This window comes from Pholcus phalangioides, unplaced genomic scaffold (genome assembly GCF_987345545.1).
Source record: "Pholcus phalangioides strain wild (caught in Gottingen) unplaced genomic scaffold, Ppha-v1.0 ptg000010l_1, whole genome shotgun sequence".
NCBI classification, from domain to species: Eukaryota; Metazoa; Arthropoda; class Arachnida; order Araneae; family Pholcidae; genus Pholcus; species Pholcus phalangioides.
This window is the reverse complement of record NW_028301603.1, coordinates 18,552,593-18,575,338: the sequence shown is the minus strand read 5'-3', so window position 1 is coordinate 18,575,338 and position 22,746 is coordinate 18,552,593. Positions and strand designations below refer to the sequence as shown.

General features: G+C 38.0%; 1 protein-coding gene across 2 annotated transcripts in view; it reads right to left on the bottom strand.

Annotated features, from left to right (window-relative positions):
• LOC149081040 (MFS-type transporter SLC18B1-like) overlaps positions 1-22,746 on the bottom strand; it is a 58,867-nt gene that overhangs the window by 24,925 nt on the left and 11,196 nt on the right. The window lies entirely within an intron of this gene.

The window sequence follows — 22,746 nt, the reverse complement described above, 5'->3', positions numbered from 1 at the left end:
AATGGGTCGCAATATGTGCTAGAGTTAAATGAATACTTGACCCAAAATCGTAACAGATTCCAGTCACTCAAAAACTTCACCCTCTTCCGTCACTCGGTTGCTTAGCAACAGTCCCTTTTCGAGTTTGTGATTTTATATTATAGGGTAGATATTATTTTTCGTATAATCCGAGTTTACATTAATCCTAAATAGACTCGGTTCCGTTCACCTCGAATTATCGAGACTCTACTGCAGGCATCTTCAACCCGTTGCCCGCGAGCACCACGGTGTTTCCCCGAAGTACCCAGAGTGACCGATGCTTGTGTCCGATTTCGTGCTCGCGAGCACTTGATCAACGTTCCAATTAAAACACCATGTAAAAATTGCATTCAAGTATTTTAAATCATCCTGATTTCATTCTCATTCGTATAGCAAACTTTCCGTAAGGGTGCTCTTCTTTTGATGTCGGGTACAGTCAGTCAGGGCCGGCGCCAGGCATGAGGCGACGTGGCGGCCTCCTAGGGCGTCATGATTACGGGGGCGGCACTTTTTATGACAGATTAATTATGACGATGTTTTCACTCTCGGAAATTTTTTGACACACCGAAATAATTTTGAAGGGAAAGCGCGATTGGATAAATAAGAACAGGTCAATATAATACTTTTCAGGGGGGGGGGGGGACGGTAGAAGCTACGGGTATAACATAGGATTCTATGGGTTAGATTGCATTGGGGGGCGATGGGAGAAAAAATTTTCTGAAGAAGTGGGCGAGATGGGACAATAAAGGTTGGGAAACTATGAGTTCGTCTATTTCCCCAGCACAAATTTGGATTCCTTGTTCATCTCCCGACAAATGAATCTTTCGCCAACACCATAATAGAAGAATCTCTAGTGTGGTGCTGTTTGGCTCCGGAATGTTCTGACTGCCCATTTCTGTATGCCTACATATGTTCTCTATGCCAGGGTAAAGTTTCTACAGCGCAGAAATTCTACTCCTAGGAAAAACCCGACTTTAAGTAGGTTACCTGCACCGACCGTGTGCAGCGTGAAAAAGCTGATTCGTTAAAAAAAAAAACGTGAATTTCAGGTTTTTAACCAATCAGCGATTTCACGGTGAGCGCACCTAGTAAAATCCGGCTTAAGGCCCAACAAAGATCCCAGCTTAGCGACCCCTGTGGCATAACACCAAACATGGCCACCCGCTCTGTCCCTTGCGGGATATAAGCGGATTACCTTGCGGCTGGGCCATGCTGGAAGAACTCTCCTGACATCCGGGCCCGGCGAACATCCCCCGACTCACAAGCCACCGGGTCCGTCCCGCCGGGACCCCACTCCATCCCAAGCAGCCACACTCCGGAAAGCTCCCGGAAACCTCCGATGGTCAAGAAGGAACACAGGTGGCCAGATCTCCGACCCAGCAAAAACATTCCGACGGCCCTCGGCTTCCCTAGTCCACGAGAGAACACCCCCGTCCGCCACTCATCGCTCAAAGGAGCAACAGAACGGAACCAAACGTCCGTCCCCCTCCGGCCGCCAGCGCCAGTCCATGCCAACACCACACTCCGTCCCCACCAATCCATCCGCAGATGGACCCGTGGGATCTCGGTTGCCAATCACTCGCTTCAGCTCCTTTCAGCCACCTGAAAGAAAACATAACCCCTGTGGCAGGACGTGGGAGCGATAAATGCATCCAGTTATCCCGACTAGGCCAGTATGATATTTTATCTAGAAAGTAATGAGTCCCGTATATACCGGGTGACTCGAAACGTTACGCCGTCCGCCAATAGCAGTTTTTTTTCCCCTTGTAGCATTTGCCGCAAATTCACAATGGCTCTAACAATTTTAAGGGAATAAAAATTAATTTAATACTCTAGAATACTTTAAGACATTCATTTTTAAAAATATTGTTGGTGCTGCTATCTACTTTCAAAATTAGAAGTGCCTTATGTGGTGATGACGAGAAGCTCAGGTATAAAAAACTAAATTCGTCATTCAGCTTTGCTCCTTATAAAAGCTTGTAAACTGACCTGAAAGATCAAACTTCCAGTTCAGTAATTTTTTCAAGACCCAAGGAGACATCCAAAACAATGGAACTCCAAACAAGCAGACGACAGGTAAGGGGTCATTCAAGTATTACGTCAGTATCGAGGGGGGGGGGGTTTCGGATTTGCTGACTTTTGATGACAAGGGGGGAAGGGGGGGGGGGTTGAAGGTTGCTTGCGTCATCAACCACCATTTTTGAAGATATGAGATATTCTAAGCTGCTGACGGAATTTTTCTGACAACGGGGGGGGGGGGGGGATCAAAAATGGCTAAAAATGTGCTTACGTAATACTTGAATGGTGCCTAAGATCGTAAGAAGTGAATTTCCACACTCCACTTTATAGTGCTGCCATCTAATCTCAAATTTAAAAGTGACTCATGTGGTGATGAGGAAGTTTAAATAAAAAAAAACTATATTCTTTATTCCGCTCAGTTCCTTATAAACAAAGCTCATAAACTGAACTGGAAATTCAAACTGAAAGTTCGGTTATTTTTATTGAGCATAAGGAGACGTCCAAAACAAAGAACCTCTTAATGAGCAGACGACAGGCAAGAAGTCGGTTTGTTTGGTTCCCTACAAGCTCAGCTCACAAACAGAACTGGAAGTTCGAACTGCCAGTTCAGTAATTTTCTCAGGACACAAGGAGACGTTCAAAACGAGTTACCTGGAGAGAAGCAGAAGACAGATTCTGAAGCTTGATTTATATATTGTTTGTGTTGCCATCAAATCTCGAAATTTCAGGCAACTCATGCGATGATGGGAGAAAGAGAGAGAAGAGAGTTCTTAATCATTTTTTTAGCATAAAATTTTTTTATGAGACAAAAATTTCGGTAACAAAATTCTTACATTTGCAAGAATCGATTTTTATGTAGAAAAAATAATTATTTCTTTCCACAAAAACATTCGGACAATATGTTTGATCGAACAAATAAGTGAAAACACGGATTATGTGGCCTTCAGATAGTGTTACCAGATTCAAAACTGAAAAAGGAGGACGCCTGGTGTGAAGTTTAGGCTGTGCCGCCTTAACGCATGCTTCCCCCACCCCGAGCCGTGCCCGAAGAGCCTCAAGAGAAGAGGTGCCTCAGAAAAACGAGACGTAGTTGAATTTTTCGAGAATTTCTCATGTAGGGCCTCCAAGAAATCCCTTGGCTCGGGGTCTATGATGCTATTACGACGATCCTGCCTGTCAGCCCCACCCTTGTGGGGGTCATGGAATTCCATTACTCGATTACTTTACTTCTATCAATTTACATTAATTAAACAAAAACAGCAATAAGAAATTCAAAAAATGATCAAAGTTATCGAATTGCAACGTACATTTGATAGAGATGATGAAGCGCTTTAAAAGTATGACAAACATTTATGTCTGTTCAATATGATTCGAGCCACGATGAAGTGCCATCAGCAGGAGCATTATTAATTTATGAATTTAGTAAAATTAATTTAAATTCCATTCCCTCTCAATGGATATCGTGTTTGATTACGATCCAGACTATCGACGCGTTCCTGAAATAATGAAAGAAAATGAGCGTAATAAAATGCGTTCTTTGTGAAAAAAAATTTGCCCTTCAAGATTTATGTCCGTAACTCGAAAAGTTTGTAAGTCAGGGAGCAACTACATAAAATGTTTTTAGAGGGAGCCGCAAAAAAAAAACTCTCCTAAGCCCGGACTTGTCTCCGGGCTTAATTTTATTAAATTTTTGAATTTAAATATCTCAGGGAATAACGCAGTTAAAAACATGTAATTTGTTTGTTTGGCTCAGAAGAGAAAGAGCAACAACCGTCTAATTGGAAGTTAGAGGACGGGGGCGGGGGGAAGGGATCATAAAAAAATCTACATTTTTTTATTTTGTGTACACTGTATTTTCATCCTCAAAACTCGTACAGGGTGATTTCTGGTCACATTTTGAGAATTTTTAAAATTAGAACCATACCACTACGACGAACGGCTGATGACTGTAACAACACTCCAAGGACAAACCATTGAATCTTAGAATGGCCATAATATTACGAATAGGCAGGGCCGCAACTAGTGGGGGTAACAGGCGAGTCTGGTGCCCCGGACGCATCACAAAAGGGGGCGCAAATTTAACCATTTAGCCTATCTTTCAGCATTACGGGGGCACAGAGAGCAACAGGCCTACAACGATACAAATATTCAATCATTACACTTTACTCATAGTTAGAAAAAACTGGTGGCAGATGGCAGCACACTACACATAACAAGCATTACACAGAAACGCACTTCACGTCAGGTTTCACTACTCGTACACGCACATTCCAACATGTACTAATTCGTTAGCGGTTCCGCAGAGGAATATGGACGAGGTACGTGTATGGTTTAGTAGTAGTAGCATTACGGGGGCGGGGATGCCTAAATGAGTAGTTGCCCCGGCTAACCAAGTATCCAGTTGCGGCCCTGCCAATAGGTATCTTATCTCTGATGAATCACCGCTGTATTGGGTATTTTTTTCAGATACATTCTCAAGTTTGTAATTTACACTTGTTAGCATTTCTTTTACTTCTATAGATCAAACTACGCAGTTGATCCACTAATGACCCACAAAAATCATGCCCTTATTCTGTAGAACTTGGTTTACTGCATGGGGCCCATCTGGGCACTTCTCCGGGGTGTCAAGTGACAATTAGATCTGGTTCCGATTTTTAAGAGTAAATATGCAAATAGGTAGGTAGGAATTTTTAGTTATGTAGTGCCTCTCTCAGAAATATCGCTTTGTATGTGGGCGTGTGATGATGTTAAGAGACAGCCCTGGGCGTACTTTATGAAAATTGTAAAAAGCTAATAAAAAAAAACTCAGCAAAATAATGTGGTCTAGTTTGCAATATTCTTAGTTTCTCATCTTTTGTGCCATCCTTTGTGATAATGATCTTCAACTATACAACCAAGTGTTCTTAAAATTTTAGGATCTTCTATAGGATGATGGATGTTGAAAAAAAATTGTACATTTAAAAAAAATACCATTTCATCTTTTTGTGGTGCCCCTTTTGTGCTGATGCCTTAAGCACGTGCTTATTTTGCTTAATGGTTAATCCGGCCCTGGCCCGGTTGAACTCGTGGTTCGGACTCACGAGGTTGGAGCCCTGTCAACCTTTCGGGAGGCATATTCACAGATCGAAAGCTTTGATTATAACCATCACCAGAAGAAAGGCGCCTGCACAAGAATTCTGGCATATGACTTCAACTGAAACAATCATGATGCTAATCATTGAATCATATGGTGTTCATCTGAGTTGTCGATGAATATCTCTTGAGTATGAAATCAAACATCTATCCTCAGTGGTTTAAGTGAGCACAATGGCACCTACAAGGATAGGGCTGGCAGGGCTCTAGCACGAGGGCCCGGGATAAACCTCTCTCTCTCATTGATTTTCTTTTTCTTTTTTTTCACACTATACTAAATTCACTATAGAGGAGGCCCCACCAAAGATCTGTCTTGGGGGGGGGGGGGGACTCAGCTCCAGGATGGTGAGGGGAATGATGAATACCCAGATGCTTGCAATAAAAAGTAAAAGTGCTGCTACATAAAATGCGCCCTTTAATTTCTTTCCCCATTTAGGGGGCACATTGCCTTTTATTACACCTGCACAGACCCGTTTCTTTTCTTACAGAAATTCGATATCTATGTGGAATGATATAATAACATGCTGCCTTAGGGGACGTTCAAGTATTACGTAAGCTAATTTTTGGCCACTTTTGACACCCCCCCCCTTGTCAGCAAACTTTCGTCATCAGTTCTGCCCCTCTGAATCCAACTCATATTTTCATAAAGGGTGGTTGATGACGTAAGCATTATCCAACCCCCCTCCCTCCCCCCCCTTGTCATCAAAAGTCAGAAAATCAGAAAATCGGAAACCCCCCCCCCCCAAAAAAACTTTGTGTACATGGTTCTCAGACTCTAAACGGCCGTACTTTGTAAACTTATTCACCTTAAAAAAATGGCGCATATCTGAGACACTTTTGTCCATAACCAATAAACGGGCAAAAAAAAATTTCATCAGCATAAATATGCCTTCTAGAAAATATTGAAAACAATTATACAGTACAGCACAAGGGGTTATCATACATTTTCCACCCGAGGCGCCCCTTTCCCCTATTCAATGCTTATCCGCGAGCTCCGCCGGCTCCCCAGAGCTGTTTAACAAAGAATATTTCGAAAAATATACGGAGGAATACCAGGGCACCACGGCGCACAGTTTGAGAACCCCTGCAGTACAGTATTATACTTACATGTGTGAAACTCATTAATGAACTAGAACCCCTTCCGCCACCTATCAGATAAAACTGTTACAATTCTTGATTGAAATTACTACCCGGATTTTGATTAATGTGCCTCGTGAAAAAAACCAATATGACATGATATTAGTTAATATTTTATAAGTAATAATATTAGTTGAATTATCAAGTTTGCTTCGAAATTTTAACAGTTGTTATTTGTCAACGTTAAAATAACATTAATAAAACTCACTCACTTGGTTTTCATGTTGTTTTTTAATTATATATAATCACAGAAAGGCTACGATAGCTATATTTTGAGAGTATTTTTATACGGTAAATGAATCAAAATCAGGTTACTAATTTCAATCGAAAAATTTTGATAATTTTATCTGATAGGTGGTGTAAGTGGTTATAGTTCATTGCCTTTCTCTCTCTCTGTCTCTCTCTCTCTCTCTCTCTCACCGTACAAATATACAGGGTGATTCTAAATTCGTGGAACAAACTTTAAGAGGTGATATAAGACGCGGAAACAAGCATTTTTGATCTCAGAATGTGCTGTTGAATCGCAATAGCAAAGGCGATAGAGGGTGTTTTTTGAGAACGATTTGTTGCGATTTGTGTTATCACTCATTCGAGGGTGCATATGCACATTCGGATTGGATTGGAGTTTGTTTTTTATTGGTGCAAAGGACCATCAAGGTTATGCTGCACCAAACAATGATTAAGCGATATAATGGCTTGTGGTAGAACTTGCGTTACCATGGGAAGACTAGCCACATTACAATGCCCTGCGCCCTGGTCGCGAGCATTGGTGTACGCAAGATCGACCTTCAGAGTGGGAGGCACATTGGGTTCGGGAAGCATAAGTAATCTCTCCCAGAGAAATTTTGAGCTACTAACCTTCAAAAAGCATCTTAAATTAACAGAAATTGATAAAGATAACATACGGTATAAAGGTATCTTCTCTTTCGATATTTCAATTTTTTACTAAAATATTTGGAAAAATATTTTTAATTTTTGATCGCCTTGTGGAGGGCACGGGCCCCCTATGTTCTCTTCTGCGTACTACAGCTCTGGTCACAAACGTATGAACTTTGGGCTGTTACCTCCCTAGAATATTTCTCTGCAACGTATAAATAAAAAGATATGAAAAACTTATCTTTATGACACGCAACCTAAACAACATGTAAGCAAACATAGCACGGAGAATCACGATTTTAAAGTAGGAAATGTGCGGAGAGCGATTCCTTGATTTTCAATAAATAAATTTTATCTTTGGATTTAAGGGCGTAGCCAGAAATTCCGTTCGGGGGGGGGGGACCAAAGTGATGAAACAATAGATTTGACCATCTTTTTCATTTTTTTCGGTCATTTTCTCACATTTCGCGGGGTGCAGACCCCCCAATTTCGCCCCCCTTTGTGATACTTGGTTGAACAAATGTTTCCTTCATATTATTTTTAGTAAATTTTACGTAGAATTTTAATGCGTTATATGATATACAGTCGAATACCGTCATAGCGAAAATCTCGTTTTAACGAATACTTTTCTAATTCCCTGTATAAGTTTTGATGGGAATGCAAAAACCTGAAATTCTTATACAACGAAATTTCGTTGTAGCGAAGTGATTTTAACGTTAAATAGCTCCATTAATCCTTGGAAGGGCAGACATTTTTCAAAACCACAAGAAACAATTTAAACAAGTGCGCCCACTATGGGACCACCCCCCCCCCCCTTCAAAGAAGAATTATTATATTGATTTGACAGATTCCCTCCATCTCTCTCAGAACGTTTTTATTTAGGAAATTCTCTCCTGACATCTTAAATCATCAACGTTACATACGTCTTCCCCTCCCCCCTCCCACACACAAGGGGGATCATGACCAACGCTTTGGGAACCACTGTATCAAGGTAATAGAGGTGAAAAAAGGAATTGCTCTTAAGAGCTTTGTGGTGCTATTGTAGTGCAAACGTGATATAATATCCCACCAATGACATAGAGAGGAGGATTCGTAGAATCCGGAAGGCCTATCCAACGATCCACGGTCACGGTCAGAAAGAAAACTCTTTTCAGACAGCCGTATCTTAAAGGCGGCAAAATATTATTCGCCTCAGGCGGCAGAATTTCTAGGACCGGCCCTGCAGGCAGTGCTCGCGACTGGAAAAAGGTTGAAGACCCCCTGTAAAATTGAAATAGGCGATTTGAATACATGTGGGATGTTCAGTTATAGCTTTGTCTTTGCTTCAGTAAATGGGGCTGCGGCACGCATGGAGATAAATAAGATTAAGATATGGAAGGATGGCAACGGGCTCTCGTCGGGGAAAGATGGCGGGAAAAGCAGCGTTTTTTCGTCTGTCTGTCAGCGTATCGTCTTATATTTTACTAGCTATAATACCCGGCGTTGCCCGGGTTTTCTTCGGGCAAATCTAGATTTAAAGAAACGTAAAAATGAATATATATATTTTTCTTTTTTTAAAAGGTGTTAGGTATTTCGATTCCCCTCCCTTTGAACTTCAGCTTCAAAAAATGCTTAATTAAAGCAGTGGAATTTTTTCGATGATTTACGATGATTTGATATTAAAAGACAATACGGAGACATTAATGTTCATGCTTGAGAAGATATAAGTAAAAAGTTGAAATCAATGTTATTACATGGATATCTAACTCGAAAGTAGGTCCGGCTAATTATTTCATACATAATTTTCCGGGCTTCGTATATCTCTAAACGAACTCAATATTTCAAAAATTGAGTATTTAATACAATTTTTAAAATTATTGATGTGACAAAAAACCCCACCAAATTTCCACATTTCTACAGTAAAATCGGCAATTTTAACACCGATTTCTATAAGGATCACCCCTTTTCCTGACCCTCAAAGTGATGATTATGACGTCATTCAAAAAAACTCATTACTGGGAGTATTGAAAATGTGGTACGCCATTATAAAGGCATAAATATTATACATATACTGACAGCGTTGAAGAAATGACAAACCATTGTAAAGGCACATGCACGTCTTAAACACATTGCTAGGGAACCACGGTAACCAAAGTAAACGATCGGAAAGTGATTGTTGAGGCCCAAAAACCATTGTTGCCCTACGGTTTTTTTGACATTTTGGGGCATTTGCCCTGCTCTGATGAAATTTTAAAGTAGCCTATCGTTCAAGTCGGGTCCCATTTGGTATATATGCAAAATTTGTCGACGATCGATCTAAAATTGTAGATTTGTATAGAGAACACACACACACACAGAAAATCAATTTTATATATATAGATAAGTTTGTGCGCGTAATAAGTGTTTAGAAAACTGATGTTGTGTTTTCTTCCGTGAAGAGCCCACATACATAAGCACGTAGTTTTACTTGGAAGGGGGCCCATATAAAAATTCTTGGCCCGAGGCCCAAATATTTTATTATCATTTATTTTTGCATTATTTACCACTGCATTGCCCGCTGAAAGTTTTTTTTTTCTCTTTCTTGGCTAGCCCCCCGTTACACACGGGAAATTACGGTACTTATTTTTCTACATATGGTGTACATCCATCACATTACTGTATACATTCTCCCAATCATAAGTGCTTTTGTGAAAAAGAAATTATGAGAATAAGAAACCATTCAAAGAAAATGATCCATTTGAAGATATAAGAGACCTCTTTTCACATTTCCCCAATAAAGTTGAAATGCGATTAGTAGAGGCTTCAAAAATAGGGTGACCATACGTCCCGTATTTCCCGGGACAGTCCCGGTATTTTCTGTTTTTCTAGCCGTCCTGACTTTTTGGCAAAAGTGTCCCGGTTTTTTCCGTATTTCACACGAAGCCTACTTGAATTTTTATTCTTTATTGAAATCAAAGATTGACATTATTTTTAAACTCATAAATTATGTTATGATAATTACAACTATATATGAGATTATTAATCTCCCACATTTGCCTTGGTAAACTTTTTTTTTCGTTGAATACATTTTAATCCACTGCAATTTGCAGTTTTGCATCATTTCCCGCCATTGTGATTTTTCCGTAATTTCAACAATATTTGGCAACTTTGTTTGGTTTTGGCATCGTTTCTGGCGATAATTGGCGATGTCCCGTATTTTCCCGTATTTGGAATTTCGATGTCCCATATTTCTCTCGAGGAAATATGGTCAGCCTATTCAAAAATGTCCAGTCGAATACCGTTACAGCGAAAATCTCGTTGTAACAAAAACTTTAATAATCCTTAAATAAATGTTCTTTTGTTTTTTTTTTCAAACCAAGCACAGCTCAGGTCTATAGCCATGTTAACAGTCTCTTTGCGTATCTAGTGTCGTGTATGATTTTTCAGTGCCGCCATCTCTGTTTCAGAAGTGAGTGAAGTGTTATGTCTGAATACTTGTACTATTTGTAGGACTGTTGCTCTCTGTGGCGAGACTTTTGAGAGGGAAGATCGGCTCGCATTTGCTCCTCGAAGTTGGGAACCACAGAAAACCAACTTCAGCCGATTACCACTGTGGCGACCGAACCCGGGTCCTCGCGATGTGAGTCCGTCACTATGACCACCTTAAATAAGTTTACATACGAACAATATATTGAGAATTACAATATTACTGCGTGAGGCCATCGGCACCCAGGTTCGAATTAGGTGGCCGTGAGAAATAAAAAAATTCGTTACAACGACTTCGAAAACAAGTTTCTGAAAATCAACAGATCGTACAGAAAGTTTCAAAAACCATCCCGGGGAAATCAGTCTCAGGGAATTAACTTGCTGAAAACTGTTGCGGCATTTCCAGATCACTTGAGTGATCCGCGGAAAGCTTATATGGCCCGCGACTCGTGTTTGAATACATGAAGTAGCCCGCACAAGGTTGAGCACCCTTGATGGATGAACATGTACGGCATGAAACGAAGGAAGATGAGATAAGCACCCTTATAGCAATTTCCAAAATCGGTATCAGCAAGATTTTCTTTGACATCCATATTTTTTATGGGCATTTCTTTTTTCAAGCAACTCGCTGAGCAATTTACCTGTTGTGACCTTTGTGTTAGTATTTCTTGAATGAAGTGTCTAATTGGGGGGATGAGTCGGACAATATCTCACACGAGTAGAAAATCGGGAAGAAGAATTGGAACGAAACCAAAGTTAATCAGAAGATCAATTAGAAATTATTGTGGAAAGAAAAAAAGAGAAACGTCCATATATATTTCCATTACTGAGGATCACATTCGTAAGATTATTTGCACAGTCTGTGTTAAAAGGAATAATATACAGCAGACTCGACGATCTGGCGGGGTTGTTTTTTTTTTTGTCTTTTTCGACGGGTTTTCTGCGAGTATAGAAGGGACTTGTCACTGCATGTCTTTGCGCATAAATTCATACTATTTAAATAGGCTTTTTCAATTGACTTCTATTATAGTTATCTGGCACACCTTAGTCTGACTTGGTCTGATATGTGCCGGATTAGCGAGAGTCTATTGCAGGGTTCTCAACCGGTGCTCCGTGTGCACCTCCCAGGTGACTCGAGGAAAATATACAAAATCAGTAAATTTGATAGATAAATAAATAAAACAGGCCTACAGGTTCTCTCTGCCATGAAAATTATGTACAAAAAAGGGCTCCTGGAGGAAAGGAGTTCACAGCTCCGCCATAAAAATTATATACTGGATAGGGCTCCGCGAGTCAAAAGAAGGTTGAGAACCGCTGGTCTATTGTATTCAGGGCCAGACTTAGGAAGGTGTGCCACTAAATTTTAAGGGCCGCAGAATGGGATAAAAATACTTTCATTGCATTTTGACTTCAACGTTTGACGTTACGCTTTGACTCAACGTTAGCAAAGCAGATAGCGTAAAATTTTGTCCCGGACCTTTAAAATCCAGACGCAGAACACTCTGGCCTAGAGCTTTTGCAGAACCCCTACACCTAGCCAAGGGAAGGATGTAGTTGGATCTAGAACCCCGGGCGTGGAAACAATGGCGGCGCTAAACTCGTCTTTTAAAATTGTTCAAAATTACACGAGGCATAATGCATGCTTGCAGGGCCGTCTTGAGAGCACCATAGGCCTCCGGGCCAAGTGGCTTTTCTGAAGCCCTACCTAGTAAATTCTAGAAAATTTCAACTGAATCTCATTTTTGTGAGGTCCCTCTTCTCCTGAGGCCCCCGGGCGGTGTCCTGGTAGGCCCATGCGTTATGACGGCACTGCATGCTTGCTCGGCTGAATGAGTATCTAGTTGAGGCTCTGGTCAGATAATCGGATCTCTAGCCCCGATAGCCGTCAACTTCCAAGTGCCTGCGGGCACACTTGCATTTTTTTTTTTTCGCTGTGCAGCGGACTGTCATCCAAATTCCTTGTCAAATGTGGTTTTTTTTGCCATTACCATAAAATAGTAGTTCGATATTCATTCTCCGTTGCATCGAGGTGTTGTCCATGGACACTGGGGAATGAGAAACGCCGTTTTATAGGGGGGGGGGGCCAAAGCTGTTTTTGCGCAAGGCCGAAAAATACTTAAGCCCGTCCCTGACTGTATTGGATAATTGGGGTTTCATGGACAATTTCTTTTACTTGGAAAAAGAAGACTAAGGTGTTTTCTTGTTTCTTTCACAGAAACGGTAAAAGCAAAATCACGTTTGATCAAGCTCCCGCTCCTCATTTAATATACGATTAGTATTTGATCTATTCTTCATCACCATTTTGCTGTCGCACGAATGAATTATGACTTCTAACTAGCGTCAATTTTGACGAATCATAAAGAAACGAAACAGTCTAGTCATATAGCCTCACGAAGTAACATGATGAGCAACACGTCATGACTTCTGTCATTAAAAATAACTTTTTTTTTTTTGGTAGAGAAACCCGATATTCTTTAATTAATGCATCCAGCGCCGAACTAGATGCGAATGAACCTCAAGATGAACGCCAGAGCCACTCAGTTTTCTGGAACATTGCTGGAGGGACTAGACAATAAAGGTCATTTTATGCATCAATTATGACGAGCTGAACACAGGCAGAGAGGTTCCGAGGAATGTGAGGGAGCTACAGTGGCTCGTAGTAACGAGGGCTGCAATTTCTCAAAACGATTTGAATAATGTGACGAAGACGATAGAATAAACTTAATGAGACAAAAATAAATTTGGTCTTTTTTTCATGAGGAGGATTTTTTCATGTCCTTGTTAGAGAAAATTAAATCGAGTAACTGAATCGGTCAGTGTTCACACTTTTTACAAGGTTGAGGACTATTGAAAGTACCTGAATAATTTCACGAACTGGTGAAAATGGGAGAATTATTGTAATTTGTGTGGACCGACGAAAATGGGGGAAATCAATGTAATTTGCGGACCGACGAAAATGGCGAAATTACTGCAATTTGCGGACCGGCAAGCAAAAAAAGTTAATGAGAGAAATTCTTTGCGAATCCCAACACCAAATAAATGGGAAAAATAATTTGTGGGTCGGAAAAAAATAATTAAATAGGAGAAATAATTTGCATACCGGTAAAAATAAATAGGAGAAATAATTTTCTGACCAGCAAAAAAATAAATAAAATAGTTTGCGGATCGGCAAAGAAAAATATGGTGAACGATCTATCCTTCAAATTATACCATATATCCGTAAATTATTTTTCCCAATTATTTTCCTTGCCGGTCCGTATAAATTGTTTCCCCCAATTACTTTTTTTTGCCGATATTTAAATAGTTTCTCTTATTTATTTTCAGCCGGTCCTCAAATTATTTATTATTTCTCCCATTTATTTTTTTTCTTCCCGCAAATTATTTTTTTTCCCCCGTTCGCAGATAATTTCTGCCATTTACTGTATTTTTTCTCGGTCCGCCAGTGTATTTCTCTTATCTAGTTTTTTGCCGGTTTTCGAAAACGCAGTAAATAGCAGAAATTATCTGTGCACCATCAAAAAATAAAAATAAATGGGAGAAATAATTTGCGGCCCGGTGAAAATAAATACAGTAAATAGGAGAAATAATCTGCGGACCAGGGAAAAACACATTAAATGCGAAAAACAATTTGAGGACCAGCCTCAAATTAAATGGGAGGTATACCTGCAAAAATTAAATAGGAGAAATTTTTTGCGGAACGGCAAAAGAATATAAATAAATGGGAGAAATATAGTTGCCGGACCAGCAAAAATGAAGTGAAAATAATTTGCCGACCAGTAAAAAATAAATAAATAGTTTATTATTTTTTACCCCCCGTTTAGTCCCCAGTAAATGGGGGAAATAAAATAAACAACCGGCAAAAATAAGCAAATAAACGGGACAAACGATTTGCGAACCAGCAGAAAACAAATAAATGGGAGAAAAATCATTTGCGCGGCCCGGTGAAAATAAATACAATAAAATACGAGAACTAATTTGCGTACCGGCAAAAAAATTAATGAATGGGAGCAATAATTTGAGGATCAGCAAAAAACGAATGGGGGAAATGATTTGTAAGCCGGCGAAACAAAAAGTAAATGGTTGAAATACATTTGTAGACCGACCGACAAAAAAAAGGTAAATAAACCGGATAAATAATTTACTAACCGGGAAAAATAAATGGCAGAAATAGTTTGCGAACCGGCAAAAAAAGTAGATAAATGCTTGAAATTATTCACAGACCTGCTGACGGCTAAGGCAGAAATAAAAACCAAATATAAAGAGAGAGATGGTATAATATTTAAATAAAATCTATATATATATATATATATATATTTAGCGGTTTTGTGAATTAGGCGAAATGTTTTCGCAGAGAAAGACAAATAACCACCAGACAATAACGTTCCATCAAAGAAATCGATTACACATATTAAAATGATTCACAGAATCTTATGATCCGCATAAGACCAAACATTCCCCGTACCATGGATTAATAATAATAATTGAAAAGACTAAACAAAAGATAAACAATACAACAATCAGGTTTTTCACGCATTGCTTACCACGCGTGTAATAATGTTTAACAAATCACGTTTGATAAGATATTTTTGATAACCGTCTATATACACATTCACATATAGAGAGAGAGAGAAAGAGAGAACAACTAAGAGAGTTTTTAGTTCCGCATCAAAGAAACGATTTGAAGAACTTTTTCATTGAAAATATTTTTCAAGAAACGTTCGATCCACGGAAACCAAGATTCTGATAATAATTACTAATAATAAATAATAATCGCCCTTGAAACCGAAGAAAAAAAAAACCATTCGGATATAATTTAGTGTTTTGATAATAATATGGTAGGAAGTAATAATATTAGAAGAAAGATTTAATTTTTTTGGAATGTAATTGCGAGAATTTGAATTGCAGCTTGCATTCTTAAAATTACCTCTGCAAATATTGAAATTTGAAGTAGAATTAGGGTTACCAAACGTCCTCCTTTTTTGATGTCATTTCAAGCGTCCGTCTATATACGTTTAGGAAAATTCGCAACTTTTTGTCCTCTTTTCAGGTTTCTGGAATTTTATTTTTCTTAGGGAAATTTTTTTCCCTAGTTTGAAACATGCTTGTGTGTTGTGGGTTTTTCCCACTGACCAATAGCAGTCGAGATTCCCAGAATTTTTTTTTGAAAATTAGGAAAGCGAAGTTACTAATGGTGCACGCAGGCATCCTCTTTTTTCAGTTTTTGAATCTGGTAACTCTAAGTAGAATTTGGATTGCGAAAAGATCTTATTTTATCAAAACGAGAAAGTGAGATCCTAAATATGGGACAATTATCGCCTAAAAACGTTGCCAAACGCAGGAAAAGTTTCCAATTATGGCTGAAATATTGAGGATGGTAATAATAAAGGGTTACTGCAAACTGAATTTCACGGGGGAAAAATGCATGTACCGAAAGATCATATTTCATTAACAAATATGCAGGAAATCGAGACCCTAAATATGGGAAAGTCTCGCCTAAAAACGTTGCCAAACGTTGGAAAAGTTGCCAATTATGGCTTAAATATTGAGGCTGGCGATGAATAAAGGGCTACTGCAAACTGCAGTGAATCAAATTGTATTTCACGAAGATAAAAAAATGACGAAATGTGGAAAGAGAGATGATAATATTTCATTTAAAAATATGAAGGAAATTGAGACCCTAAATATAGAAAAATCTCGCCTAAAAACGTGGCCAACGTAGGTAAAGTTGTCAGTTATGGCTTAAATATTCATGATGGCGAGGAATTAAAGAGTTGTTACAGCAAACCGTGTTTTACAGAAGAAAAAAAATGATGAATTTGCAGATGAAAGCATTTAAGTCATAATTATCATGATGTAATTTATGAGTAATGAAAATCATCCTCATCTACGTTTAAAGAATTAATTAAAATTCGAAATTGATGAAAACCTAAAATTATTGAAAATCAAGAATTAGAATTGATGAAATAAATAATTCCAGGATAGATGAAGATCTGGAATCAATGAAAATTTCGAATTTATGAAAGCAATAATTCCAGAATTGAAGAAATAAACAATTCCAGAATTGAAGAAATAAACAATTCCAGAATTGAAGAAATAAACAATTCCAGAATTGAAGAAATAAACAATTCCAGAATTGAAGAAATAAACAATTCCAGAATTGAAGAAATAAACAATTCCAGAATTGAAGAAATAAACAATTCCAGAATTGAAGAAATAAACAATTCCAGAATTGAAGAAATAAGCAATTCCAGAATTGAAGAAACAAAAAGTCAGAATTAATGAAACAATTCCAGAATCGATAAGATTTAGAACTGATGAAGTAAACAATTCCAGAATCGATAAGATTCAGAATGGATGAAGTAAACAATTCCAGAATCGATAAGATTCAGAATTGATGAAGTAAATTTTGATGAAACAAACTTTTCCAGAATTGAAGAAAATTCAGAATTAATGAAACGAACAATTCCAGAATTGAAGAAAATTCAGAATTAATGAAACGAACAATTCCAGAATTGAAGAAAATTCGGAATTAGTGAAACAAACAATTCCAGAGTTGAAGAAAATTCAGAATTAATGAAACGAACAATTCCAGAATTGAAGAAAATTCAGAATTAATGAAACGAACAATTCCAGAATTGAAGAAAATTCAGAATTAATGAAACAAACAATTCCACAATTGAAGAAAATTCAGAATTAGTGAAACAAACAATTTCAGAATTAGTGAAACAAACAATTTCAGAATTAGTGAAACAAACAATTTCAGAATTAGTGAAACAAACAATTTCAGAATTAGTGAAACAAACAATTTCAGAATTAGTGAAACAAACAATTTCAGAATTAGTGAAACAAACAATTTCAGAATTAGTGAAACAAACAATTTCAGAATTAGTGAAACAAACAATTTCAGAATTAATGAAACAAACAATTTCAGAATTAATGAAACAAACAATTTCAGAATTAATGAAACAAACAATTTCAGAATTAATGAAACAAACAATTCGGAAAATTCGGAATTACAGAATTGATGAAAATTCGGAATTACAGAATTGATGAAAATTCGGAATTACAGAATTGATGAAAATTCGGAATTACAGAATTGATGAAAATAAACAATCCAGAGCTAGCCTTCAATAATTTGATTCGATTCGGGGCCCTGCACTCGCGCCCTGCTATTGTTTGTGGCCCGCTATTGTTTTCACAGCCACCTTGTCATGCAGAGGCCCAGCCCTCTCATTCCTCGCAATATGAATTCTAGCGTCCACATACATATGAAAAGGAACATGGAGAGAAGAAATCCATCGTTGCAGCCGGCATTTATCCATAAATAAAAAGATAATTCCACGCAATGAAATGACATTCTATTATATCCGCGTTTCATTTTATTTTATTTTCCACCCAGAATTACAAAACGCATAGTATAATCCATCAAAAAGTAAGGTGATAAGTTTCTCAAGGTTTATAATATGCCATATACGTCAACAGCATTCCTCCCTAGGTATTACACACAACTACGTATAATATTTTATACGAGTACAATACGAACGATTACATTTTCTTATCATTATTATTAGGTAATAGAGGTAGTTATACTACTCGCATAGTATCTAAAGGTCATCATTATAGGTATAGTTTGTATTTTCCATTCAGTATCTATGTATAATGTGAAGAAAGTGAAATGAGATAATACATGATAAAAAAAAAAATTAATCTCGGGTGCGCGCCGGAACTCACAAATCAGTGGCGTAGCTAAAAAAATAACAACCATGTTTTGTTTTTTTTTCCTCAAGACTTACGATTCGACACGAGAAAACCATATGCACGGAACCATAATGCACGGAAATTATCAAATATTCGGATTCCACTGATTCAATATTGATTCCTGCCAGTAATTTCACCTGCCCAGAACGAGGGTGAAGAATTCGTCTCGGCCACGTCACGTGACGTCTTTCAATATAGAATCCAATGCTGTTGTTTACAGCCATCGGAATTGGGGATATTTTCTTTTCATGTTTTTGCACTTGGCGACTTCGGCCACGAAATCGAAGCAAACCACTGTTTCAAGGTCTAGAACAGGAGTGCATAACCTCAGGCCCGAGTACCAAATGCGCCCCGCTAAGAGGTGCCATCCGGCCCGCGAAACGTTTCCGGTAGAAAAGTATCACTACACATATAAAACACGATAAAAGCCCCAGGCTGATCATATTTACAAAACCCGTCAAATATATGAAGATTGCCAATTACAGCCAAAAAAAACTGTCCAAGGCCAGTAAAGTTACCAATTACAGTAAAAAATATTATCAAATGTAAGCAAAGTTACAGCCAAAAAAATTGCCAACGGCAAGTGCAGTTACAGCTAAAAAAGGAAAATAAAGTTATATGTAAAAAAAGTGAAGTTCCAACCAAAAAATTATCTAACGCAAGTAAAGTTATAGCCAAAAAATTATCTAACGCAAGTAAAGTTATAGCCAAAAAATTGTCAAAGGCAAGTAAAGTTATAGCCAAAAAATTATCTAACGCAAGTAAAGTTATAGCCAAAAAATTGTCAAAGGCAAGTAAAATTACAGCGAAGAAATTGTCAAAGGCAAGTAAAGTTACAGCAAATAAATCTGTCAAAGGTAAGTAAAGTTACAGCCAAAAAAACTGTCAAAGGCTAGGAAATTTCCAGCCAAAAAAACTATCAAACGCAAGTAAAGTTATAGCCAAAAAAATTGTCTACGGCAAGTAAAGTTACAGCCAAAAAACGCAAATAAAGTTACGTAAAAACAGAAACGTTCCAGCCCCAAAAAATTATCTCAAACGCAAGTAAAGTTATAGCCGAAAAACTGTCAAAGACAAGTAAAGTTACAGCAAAAAAAACTCAAAGGCAAGTAAAATTATAGCGAAAAAGTTGTCAAAGACAAGTAAAGTTACAGCCGAAACAAATGTCAACGGCTACGAAATTTACAGCCAAAAGAAATTGTCAAAAACAAGTGCAGTTGCCAATCACAGCCAAATATATTGCCAAAGGCATTAATTTATGTCATCAGAATAATCCCAATTCTTGATTTCAAAAAATTGAAGTAAGCTTCGGGGAAAATGAGGTGGGAAAAAACATTTTATAAAAAGTCGCAACATCAAAAATTACGAGAATGTCCCGTAAAATACTGGTCATATGGTCAACCAGTACATGCAAGTTTCTGGCCGGCGAGTGGCAGAATTACCGCATATCTGGACCGCAGACTGAAAAGGTTGTGCACCCCTAGTCTAAACATAGGAAAGAAAAACTTTTTGAGATCACTTCTTTTTTTTTCTTTCGAATTGAACAGCGTTTCTCAACTTTTTCTTACCCAAGGACTTGTAAAATGTCTGAAACATTTCGACGGACCACTATTAGTTGCTTGACCATATAACCCGTACTTCAGGGAAGCCTCTTTTTTTTTTTAGTTGCGAACCGACTTTTTCCTCATGATGATACTTGTATAAAAACTTCATGCGCATAATATATTTGCATCTAATTTAAATTTTTGAAAATGACAACCATGAAACATTTGAAAAAATTTCGCGAAATCAATCTCTTCGATGTCGTTATAAATCGAGTTTGATTGTATTCTGGAATTTGTATCGGGGAGGGTGGGGGGTAGTTTTGAGTTTTCAGTGCATATTTGGATATTTTAGAATATATTTGACCACTTTTTTTTTTCATATGTATAAAGCCGGGTCAACTTATGATTCGCTAACAAAGAACGATGCAAATGATTTATAGTGAAAACATCTTAAAAGAAAATTTCTATATATTGCTGTTTACTGTGTATAATTCGCAGATTATACTTTAAAATACAGCCGAATCCCGTTTTAACGAATACCGTTATAGCGAAAATCTCCCGTTTTAACGAACACTTTTCTAACTCCCCGAATAAGTTTACATAGGAACAATGCTAGGTAACCTGGAAATCCTTCATAACGAAATTTCGTTTTAACGAAGTGATTCCTCCGGTCTCGTGGCGTTTGTTATAACGGGATTAAACTGTATATCAGATTCTTTTTTCGGATTATCGGCAGTTTTTGTTTTTTTTCCTCCGGGAGGTTGGAATGAAAATACACACACGTAGATCGTAAAAAAATATTAATTAAGATAATGGCATATAAATGCGGCAAGAAGAGCGGACATTTTTCTAAACGAAAAACGTGGCCGAAAGCTCACTAAATTATTCAACATTTCGCGTTAATGCTGAACTAAATTTGCATATGCGAATTACACGCTGCTCTGGATTATACGGCCACATGTTTTTCGCTCAAAGTAGCAGAATTCGCCTCTTATGCGATGACATTGGATTATTAATCTTGGAAAAAATTCGCATCTACAAATTATCGATGACATTTCTTCCTTAAAGTAACCAAATGAGCACTTGCAACTTATGACATTTTCCTTAAAGTAGCCAAAGTTACATCTGCAAATTGCATGACATTTCTTCCTCAAAGTAGCCAAATAAGCATCTGTGAACTACATACTACACGAGCACATACGATGACATTTTTTCCCCTCAAAGCAGCCAAATTCACATCTGCTAATCATACAGCATTATGCTATGACATTTCTTCCTCTAAGGCAGTGTTTCTCAAAGTGTGTGTCGCGGCTCGTAAGAGCGTCGTCAATCTTTGTCAGGGGCGTCGTGGTACGCTGGAGATACTGATTTGTGTGGCTATTAATACTTTGAAGTGGGTTCTTTTATAAGTGAAAATATCTACTATATATAAACTATTCTTGGAGCCGCATATGAACCATGAATTGGGCAAGGGAGCAATGGGTGACGAAAGTTTGAGAACCACTGCTCTGAGGAGGTACGGAATGCGAATATAACATTATGATACACACGCAACCAAGGATGATTCGAGAGATTCTTTCCTCTAAGTAGCCTAATTCGCATCTGTGAATTATGCGATGACATTTCTTCCTCGAAATAGCCAAATTCATATCTGTGACCAGGGTCGCAACTAGAAACGAAAATTTACTCTGTCACCCACGGCCAAGGCCGTCTTAAGAGCATCATGCGCCCCCGGGCCAAGTGATTTTTCTGAGGCCCCACCTGGTTAATTCTAGAGAATTTCAACCAGATTTAATTTTTGTGGGGCTCCTCTTCTCTTTAGGCCTCCGGGCCGTGCCCGGGTGGGCCCATGCGTTAAGACGGCACTGCCCACGGCCAGTGTCCATTTTGGTGCTCCCTTCGCCCGTAATTTTGCACGGGAAAAACGGTAAACTCAGCACCTTTCCGTATCCAGCGCACGGGGTACCAGACCACCCTACCCGCCCCCCAGTTGCTGCCCTGTCTGAGTTATACGCCAGAGTGGATTGTACGATGACTTGTTTTTCGCTTAGCCGAATTTTCATCTGTGAATGTACCAGTATACGATGACATTTCACAGGGTGGGGGGGAGGGGACCCTTAGATAATGAATATTTTTTCATTATTTTAAAAGGTATATGCAAATTTGTTGGCTTAGAGAGCTAATATAAATTCAGAACTAATAGGAAATTAGAAGAATTCGGATGTGATAAAGAAATAAAGTAATTGAAAATTAATAAAAGAAATCATCCCAGAATTGATGAAAATTAAAAACTAATGAAGTGAATGATTCCAAAATTAATGACATGAATAATTACAAAATTAATGGAATGAACAATTCCAACATTAATGGAAAGACTGATCCCTAAATTAACGGAACGGATAATTAAAAATTAATGAAAGGATCAATTTCGATATTAATGGAAGGAAAAATTCCGAAATTGCTGAAAGAAATAATTGTAAAATTAATGGATCGATGGAAATCCAAAATTAATGGAATCGATGGAAATCAAAAAATTGATGGAATCGATTAAAATCCAAAACTTAATAGAATCGATAAAAATCCAAAACTTAATAGAATCGATAATAATCCAAAAATTAATGGAATTGATGAAAATTCAGAATTAAATGGAACTGCTAAAAATCCTAAATTAATTAATAATGAAAGAAATAATTCCAAAATTGATGAAAGAATTAATTTAGTCACGGCCTTTGAAAATTTGATTTGATTCGAAGCGCCCTATATACATACTCACTCCTGCATATTTAGACGCCACTGAACACGAAGTTCCCACCAATAA